This window comes from Rhinopithecus bieti, unplaced genomic scaffold (assembly GCF_001698545.2).
Source record: "Rhinopithecus bieti isolate Rb0 unplaced genomic scaffold, ASM169854v2 scaffold_79793, whole genome shotgun sequence".
NCBI lineage: Eukaryota > Metazoa > Chordata > Mammalia > Primates > Cercopithecidae > Rhinopithecus > Rhinopithecus bieti.
This window is the reverse complement of record NW_016829883.1, coordinates 388,174-396,938: the sequence shown is the minus strand read 5'-3', so window position 1 is coordinate 396,938 and position 8,765 is coordinate 388,174. Positions and strand designations below refer to the sequence as shown.

The 8,765-nt window shown below is 50.5% G+C and overlaps 1 protein-coding gene across 1 annotated transcript in view; it reads left to right on the top strand.

Annotated features, from left to right (window-relative positions):
* Positions 1–260: 260 nt before the first annotated feature.
* The window catches only part of CD276 (CD276 molecule), a 28,541-nt gene continuing 20,036 nt past the window's right edge, over positions 261–8,765 (top strand). The window contains 1 exon segment of the mRNA XM_017865122.1: positions 261–566. The gene's annotated coding sequence lies outside the window, so the exon portion shown is untranslated.

Sequence of the window (8,765 nt, the reverse complement as noted above, 5' to 3'; positions counted from 1 at the left end):
AGGCCTCTGTCCGCAGCCGCCGCCGCGGGGCCAATCCGGCCTCGGGGACGCACCGGAGCCGCCTTTCGGGCCCCGGCTTCCGGCTCCAGGCGGGATTCCTCCGGCGGCGCCCCGCCCTCGGACTCCCGGCCGCCCCCGGCTATCGGCCAGGCCTCGGCCTCGCTGCTGCGGCGGCGACTGAGCTAGGCTGGGCCGCGTCCCCGAGTCCCAGAGTCGGCGCGGCGCGGTGAGTGCTGGCGTGGCGCGGGCGGCGCGGGGTGGGGCGGCCTTTGTCTGCTGCGGGCCGGGCCCAGAGCCTGCGGAGGTCCGCAAGTTCCCGCGCTGGGCTGCAGGAGCTGAGCGGGGGCGCCTTCCCTCCGGGCTCCCGCTCACCTGCCCTCCCCCGGGTCCGGGCGGTCCCCCGTGCACAGGAGTCCCGGGAACCGCGGGCGCCGCTCCTGCCCTGGGCTGTGGGGCCCGCGGAGAGCTGGGGGCCCCTGGATCCTATCCCGCCCCACTTCCCTCGGCCAGAGAGGGGCCCGGGCGCCGTCGGACCTGCAGACCCCGGAAGCTGCGGACCGGGCCGGGTGGGTGAATGCGCTTTTGGAGGCCCCGGGTCTGGAGCGGGCATGGGGGCAGATCTGTCCGGTGTTGAAGCTTAACGAAGCCGCCGGCCGGGGCTCGGAGGTTAGCGGGGTCTCTCGGGTCCTGCGGAGGAAAACGCCCAGCTCCGGGAGGGGAGCGGCGGGGAGGGAGGGCGAGTGGTTAGGCGGGTCCACTCTGCGGGGCCCAGCAGGGCGAAGGTGTGGGCGACTGGTGCACGTCTACAGGCAGCCGTGGGCAGCATGAGGGGTTAGATTCCGGGAAGGACAGGTAGAGACGGCTGGCAGGGGCCACGGGGTGAGTAGGTGTCGGGGGTGGGGAGGGAACTGGGATGGGCAGTTTGGGCTTGGGAAGCCTCAGGGAGGTGGGGGGTGAGGTGGGATGGAGAGGAGATGCGGGCGACTGTGGAGGGAGGTGGGGACCCCGAGTGGGGACACACTAGAAGGGAGGGGATTGAATCCCAGCGCCCAGGGCCCTCCCTGCGACCGTTTAGCTAGCGAATTGGCAAGTTTGGCAGCCTAAGGCAGGGGATTTATTTCTAAGCCAAACTTGCCCTAATGAGAAAAGCGTGATGAATGACTCAGATATGGGATCTATCACTGAGGGAAAACATTAAGCAAGTAGTAAAGCAAAAAAGATTGTGTGTGTGTGTGTGGCGGGGTGGGGGGGCTGTTATTTGTCTTAATTTAGAAAAACGATTTACCTTCAAATTGGATGTGGATAATTGTAAATGAGTCTCATCTCTTCATTAAAGCCCCAGGTCCTTTTCTTATAAGCATGTCTTTAGCAGTTAGTTTCTATATTAGAAAGTAATGAAGTTGCTTTGTCTTTAAGGGAGTTCTTTATTTAGTGTGGCCTCCTCTAGTTCCCTCTGGCCTCCCAGAAGTCCCTAGGAAATCTGATGCTGTGCTGCCTTCCTTGTAGTGTGGGGGCCTGCAAATAGGTGGGACAGCTTGAGGCTGAGGGGAATTGAAGTTTAAACTTGAACTGAAAGTCTAAACCTGTCCGATGGGTTGGGCTGATCTGAGTGCAGGGCGGGGTGGAGGGCTATGGGGCTGTAGGGTATGAAGTGGCTCATTTCATGGGAGTATTTTGGGTGAGTACATTTTCCTACCCGATGGTAGGCTGGCTGAATGTCTCATGTTCAGATACCTGACAGCTGCGTTGGGTGCTTTAATATTTATGCAAAGGACAATTATAGAAGTGTGGTCCTTTCAAAGTAGTCCTCTGGGGTGTCTGTGTCCTTATTAGGTTGACTTCTGAACCTTCTTGTGGGAATTCCTCCATCCTTAAACTTTGGCCTTCCCTGGAGGAGTACATCTTCATTCTTTGGAGTAGGATTTGAGTTTGACACGGAGCCTGACAATGCTGTTTGGAGTCAGAGATGCAGTGTGATAAGAGAGCCACGAGTTGGAATTCCACAGCACCTAAAGAGACTCCTAGAAAGTGTTGTAGAACAAGTGGCTGGATGGTACTTGGCTGCACATATGGGGTTTGGGGTCTGTGCAGAAAAATGACCAAATCCAACCAGCATCTGAGATTATGACCACATGGGGGTTGTTAAGCTGTGGATCTGAGTCATAGGGTCAGGGAAAGAGGAAAAATGGCAAGGAGGATGATGTAAGCTTATCCTCTGAGTGGGTGTCGACTTCTCATTGTCCTTTTCCCACATCCCCAGGGCAGGAGTGGTAGGGAAGTCCACCAGCAAAAGCGGGAGGGCACACCCAGGGCCTGGGGGGTGGGGAGAGGGGTGAGGACTGGTTCACATGATTTTTGAGAAATTGCCTTTGATCTTGTTGGCTCAGAATGGACCCCACACCTGGAAGGGGGCCACATGTACAGTTATGCAACCCTTGCCTGCCACCCCCAGTTTTGCTGCCCCTGCGGTGTGCCAGATAAGAGCATTGGGTTTTCAGGTTTGGGAGTGGGTAGGGTTGTACTGGAAGCTAAATAGACATTATCTCATGTAATCCTCATAGTAATCCTATGAGGTAGGGTATCATTAACACCGTTGTACAGTTGGGGAAACTGAGGCCCAGAAAGGGCAAGTCACATGCCCAAAGACACACAGCCGGCAAATGGTGGAGCTGGGCTGTTGTCTCCTTCCAGAACTAGCTTTTTCTGCTGCTCTGGAGGTAGGCACAGATTTTACTTCTCTTTCTGGAGCCTGGCAAGATGTGCCAAGGGTCTCCGTAGTAAGCCAGGGAAGACTCCTCTGGGGAACCAGAGAAAGGGCATGCCTGACCTGGGTGACCTAGCGACTAGTGGTCTTCACGGCATAGTCAGGGCTTTTGCTGAGAGTTCTTCTCTTCCAGAGCCCTGGCCTTCATCATGCTGGGGCTTCCAGTAGTCCCTCCTCCACCCTCCAGTTCTGACCAGTGCTCCCAGCCAGCTGCGTCCTTTCTTCCTTTCTTTCTCTTTGTGGTCCAGAGAATGAATGCCTGCTCCACACACCTTATGCCATTGGAAATTTGACCTTCGCTAGGCATAGGGAGCATAATCTGCAGGAAGTGGAGTGAGAAGCATTTCTTGCTGGGAGCCTTGGAGCAGAGAGAGATACTGTCTCTGGGAGGCAGGGGTCCTAGGTTACCCTAGAGGCAATACAGGCTCCTAGGAACTGGGGCTCCCTTGTGGGAGACTTTGGAATGTGGCCTTGTGAGAATGCTCTGTGCTAAGGGATATGGCAGCAGAAAGGTAGGAGCCCGTGGTACTTGGAGCTGTGACCGGGCATCTGCGAAGAGGAAGGGGCCGAGAACTACTAGAATGAGTCAGAGCCAGAGATGGAGTCAAGTTGTGCATTTGCTACTTTGGAGCTGGGTCAGTGGTGGGGCTGTAGGTGAAAAGTGGGGACACAGAAGGAGTAAGGTCCCAGAGACCCAGATGTGTGGTCTGACAGAGGAGGTCTTGGCCAGGGAGAGTGGGGTAGGGGCAAAGTGTTGGCTCAGTGCAGAGGCCTCATCTAGGAGACCTTGTCTCCATACTTGCGGCAATAATAACAGCAATAATAATAACTATTACTGCAGTTTTGGTACTGGGCACTTTCCTAAGTCCTCTCTCTCTATTGTCTTACTTTATTCTCACAGCAACCCTGTGGGGTAGGGATTGTTACCCCCATTTTAGAGATTTGGAATTGGGTCTCAAATAGGTTAAGTCATTTAAACTTGGTCATGTGTTTAGCAAGGCATCAGTGTCAGGATTTAAACCCAAGGCTACCTGCTTCTGAGCTCATGCTGTACCCTAGGCAGGCAAGGCAGCCTGATGATTCCATTCAACAAGTGAGGAAGAGAGGAGGGTCAGCTGGCTCTTAGTCACCTCTGCTGGTGGCTGATGATTGAGTGTGGGTCCTTGGGCAGCCGGCCACCACTCTCTGGGTTCAGATTTCCATCTGTACAATGGGCCTGGAGATAGGCACTGGACCAGATGTACCATAAGAGGCCTTCTAGCTCTGAGGTCTGGTGGAGACTGCTACACTCCCAGAGGGGTCTGGCGCTTAGATGGAGAGGGGTTGGCAGAGTTGTTCTGCTAGACTGAGCCTCTTTCAGGGTAGAAACCAAAGGAATTTGGAGGCAAGGAGGCATTTAGGCAGATCACATCTGGAGAAAATGCTCCCTTCCGTGAGTGCAGTCTGGAAAGGTTTTGGGAGAGGACAGGATTTCTGGGTATGTTTAGGTGGGCACCTAGCAGGACTGAGCAGATATTGAGTGAATGCAGATGTGTGTGCTCTGGGCCTGCCAGTGTCTGCCCTCTGATGTGGTCTTGTGTGCTCTCATCCCTTTCCTTCCTCTCCCTATTCCCCTTGTTGCCATCCCTTCTTTTGACTGGACCTCCTCTGGGCGCAATGTAGCTTTCACTTTTTTCAGGGCTCTGTGCCTACTGTGCATGTGTGTGTGTATGTGTGTGTGTGTGTATACACATTTCCACATACATGTATAGGTCAGTTTTGCAGCCCCTGCACATGCTTCTAGTTCCAGGGAGACCTTAGCCCTGCTTTGCTGGCCAGCCCTGATGACATACTACTGTCCTGACTCACACAGAAATCACTTGGAGAGGAAGAACTGATTCCTGCTCTTGGAAGGGGTCACGGGACTGGGGAGTGGTGCCCAGTGGACATCCTTGAACACAAAAAGCCCAAACTGACTCAGATTATCAGGAAAAAGGAAAGCAAACAGGGAGGCTGTTGCCAGGGAACTCTAGGGACCCTCCCATCTCTTTTCTGAGGCTGCTGCCCATTTATAGAGCACCTAGTATTAACTAAGTCAGTTTTGATAATTTTCCTCATTGAGTCCTATAATCATCCTATGAGGGTAAGGTTTATAATCCCCATTTTACAGATGAGCAAACTGAGGCCCAGAGAGGATATTTTCATAAAGTTTCATTACTAGGAAGTGACAGAGTCTGGATTTCAACCTGTCTCTCCAACTCCAAAGTCATCTTCCTAAACACTAGTGCTAACTTCTTCCATGAAGCTTCTTGCAATTACACCAGCCCAACATGTGATATGGTCACAGCATGGGATGGTGGTCAGGGCCCTTTGATGATTGATGAGATAAAGACCCAGAAAGGCAAGGGGGTTTGCCCTAGGGAGCCTGGCAAGTGAGTGATAGAGCCTGGTCTAAAGTCCAGTATATCTCTCTTGTTGCTGTTTTCCTTTTTTCTTTTGTTAATTTCCACAAGAATTTACATGTCCATAGTTAAAAACAGAAGTGTATCAAGCAGAAAACAGTAGCAAACTCTCACCCTTATTCCCACACGTCAGAGTTGCATTCACTCTCAGGCATCCAAATCCTTTCCCCATATACAAACGTCCATCCATCCATATATCCATCCATCTCTCTGCCTAAACACACATGCATTCATTCATTCACTCATTGAATAGTGCATTGAGAACCCATTATATGCCAAGCCATTGCTAGAATTAAGGATGCAATAGTTAAATAAAGCAGATGTGGTTCCTTCTTAGGGAGGTTCCCGTGTATCATGAAGAAAACAAACTGGGTGCAATGAGTAACAGGCTCCTTAGAGTGGCAGATCTCTTACCTGGCCTTTCTGTCAAGGTGACCCTCAGAATATGGAGGTGTTACCTTTTATCTTAGTCCATGTTTTACTGCTGTAACAGAATACCACAGCCTGGGTAATACATAAAGAAAAAAAGTTTATTTGACTTGTAGTTCTGGAGACTGGGAAGTCCAAGAGCATGGTGCTGGCATCTGGTGAGGGCCTTCTTGCTGCGTTATCCTATTGTGGAAGGGCATGTGAGTGTGCAGGACAGTATGGGGGCAGCACTTATTCTTTTATCAGGAACCCACTTTTCCTGTGATAACAACATTAATCTCTTCACTTCTTACAGGCCCCACCTCTTAATACTGTTACAGTGGCAATTAAATTTCAACATGAATTTTAAAGGAGACATTCAAATCATAGCACCCACGTCATCTAGGAAGAAGGAACTGTGTTTGCAGCAACTCTGTGAGGTAGGAAAGGGAGTCCTATGTTGTAGAAACTGGAAGCAGCCCACTGTGGTGAGGGGCAAGTAGAAAGAAGTGAGACTGGGCAGGTGGGCAGGGCCAGGGCAGATGGGGCTCTGTAGGCTATGGAGGAGCTGAGATCTTATCACAAAGAAAGTGAACAGCCCTAGGATTAACTATTGAAGGCACTGACATAATATGACTTACATTTTTATATTAATAGCAATTATTCTGGCTGTTGTATAGAGTATAGATTGGAGAACAAAATTGGGTGGGGGAACTAGAAAAGGTAAACAGACTGGTGAAGAGGCTTTTATAGTTATCCAGGCAAGAGATGATGGTGACTTAGAAGACCAGGAAGACAAGCAGGGGTGGAGAGAAATGGAGATAGCGAAGATATAGCAGACATATTTGAGGAGTCCTTCAGTTACAGATAATAGAAAACTAGCTCAAGTACATTTAAGAAAAAAAAAAAAAAAAAAAAGACTGGTTCAAGTACCTAGGCAGTCTATGTGTGCAGCTTGCTTCAGGGCTTAAATGATGGTTTTAGGGCTCTGTATCCTTCTAGCTTCTATCTCTGCCTCTGTTCATTTGTTTGGATCAATTCTTTAGATTGTTGGTAGCAGATAGATTTATTGCTAACAGTCCCAGACCATATCCTTCTTAGCAATCTCAGCAAGAAAGAGACTTTTTTGATGGCTGCTGCAGCAAGGCTCTGGGGAAGTCTCTGACTGGGTGTGGCTTGGCTTACAGCTCATTCTCGAACTAATCACTGAGTAGGGGCAGGTTACAATGAGCCAGGTCTTGTAACATGCCCAGGCCCTTAGCTGGGAGGACAGCTCCACTAGTACAGCATGGACTGGGCTCCCTGCAGGAGTGTGGAGCCTTGCTACCAGAAGGGGCCAGCATAGACCAAGAGAAGGGCACTGTAGAATAAAGGACATGGAGCAAAATAACTGTTAAGACTAGCTACCAAAGACAGATAATCTGCTCAGCACTGAATTTGCCTCTTTGTCAAGGAAACAAGGAGCAGAAGATGCTAAGAAGGAATTGAAGTTTAAGGCCAAGTGGGAAGGTGCTCATCTGTTTTAATTGGATTTGTCTTGCCCCTGGGATTGCCTGTCCTGGTATAGGGTGAACTTGGAGATAGTATCTTTGAGAAGCTGTCAGGGATATTTCAGGCCAGTCTAGGGTAGAAGAGGGTTGGAGATGTGGGTCGCAGTATTCCACAGTTTCCTGCTGTGCATAGGTTCAATCCAGAGTCCTCATCTACCTCCCTCACTACCTCCCTTGCTTTCTCTCCTGAGTCTCAGCCTCTCCTGGAGTCCCATCTTCCCAGAATATGCTGTGGACATCTCCTCTTCTGGAACCAATGAGCAAGTGAGCACTTGAAGAAGAGCCCACTAGTAGGCACTTGCATGGCTTCACTGGGGTTTTGCAAATGCACTTCTTTTCTTTTTCTTCTCCATTTTATTGGTCCCCAGCCAGAAGCAGTGAAGCTTCTCTCTTTTTTTTCATTTTATTTTTTTTTTGAGACGGAGTCTCGCTCTGTCGTCCAGGCTGGAGTGCAATGGCGTGATCTCGGCTCACTGCAACCTCCACCTCCCGGGTTCACACCATTCTTCTGCCTCAGCCTCCCGAATAGCTAGAACTACAGGTGCCTGCCACCACACCTGGCTAATTTTTTTGTATTTTTAGTAGAGACGAGGTTTCACCATGTTAGCCAGGATGGTCTCGATCTGTTGACCTCGTGATCCGCCTGTCTCGGCCTCCCAAAGTGCTGGGATTATAGGCTTGAGCCACCGCACCTGGCCGCAGTGAAGCTTCTCATGACAGCCCTGGGGATGAGATGGGTAGATGGGAGCTGGGTAGCAGCACAGGTAGGCACACTCCTCACCCCAGTGTACTGAATGGTGGGTGGACATTGATCCAGGGACAGATGGTGCTGTGGGCTTTCCTATTCCTGTCCTCTCTCTGAGGACCTTGATGACACCCAAACACAAACAGAGACAGGAGAGTAACCTTTTCAGATGATATTCATTCATTCTTTTTTTAATCCACCAACAAATTATCGAGCATTGTCTATGCACCAGGAACGGTCAAAAGAGTGCTTCAAAAGATCACGACAGGGCTACACGGCATTGTAAATATAGTTAATGCTGCCGACTTACACACTTAAACCTGGATAAAATGGCCAACTTCATGTTACATATATTTTACGACAGTGAAAAGAATGTTGTGGCAGTTGGAGGAATGGACTCAGTTTAACTGGGTGAAATGGAATAGTAACAAATGAAATATCATATAAAACTCCACTCCATTCTCAACTCCCTCAGAAGAGGTTGGCAGAGGTGTGGGTTAGCAGCAATGAGTGTGAGTGACTTCTCATGGTTGGCTGCAGATTTGATAGTCTGTTATTTTGGGTTATTTTGGTGAATAGTGTGACATGGCTGCTCAATGGTGACTTCATCAAGGAAGATCAAATACGTGCAGGGCTGTGATAAGGAAGGGGGCAGACTTGTTCTGTGTGGTCCAAGGGGTCAGATGAGGACTGTTGTGGGCTGTATTGGCAGATAAATTTGGGCTCAGTGTAAGGCAGAGCTTCTCATCGATGAACTCTGTCCAAAAGCAAGTGGATAGCCCATGGAGGCCATGGGGGCCCATCACAGGGGAGGGCAAACAGATTGTGTGTATGTGGGGAGGCCGGGGGGGGGGGGG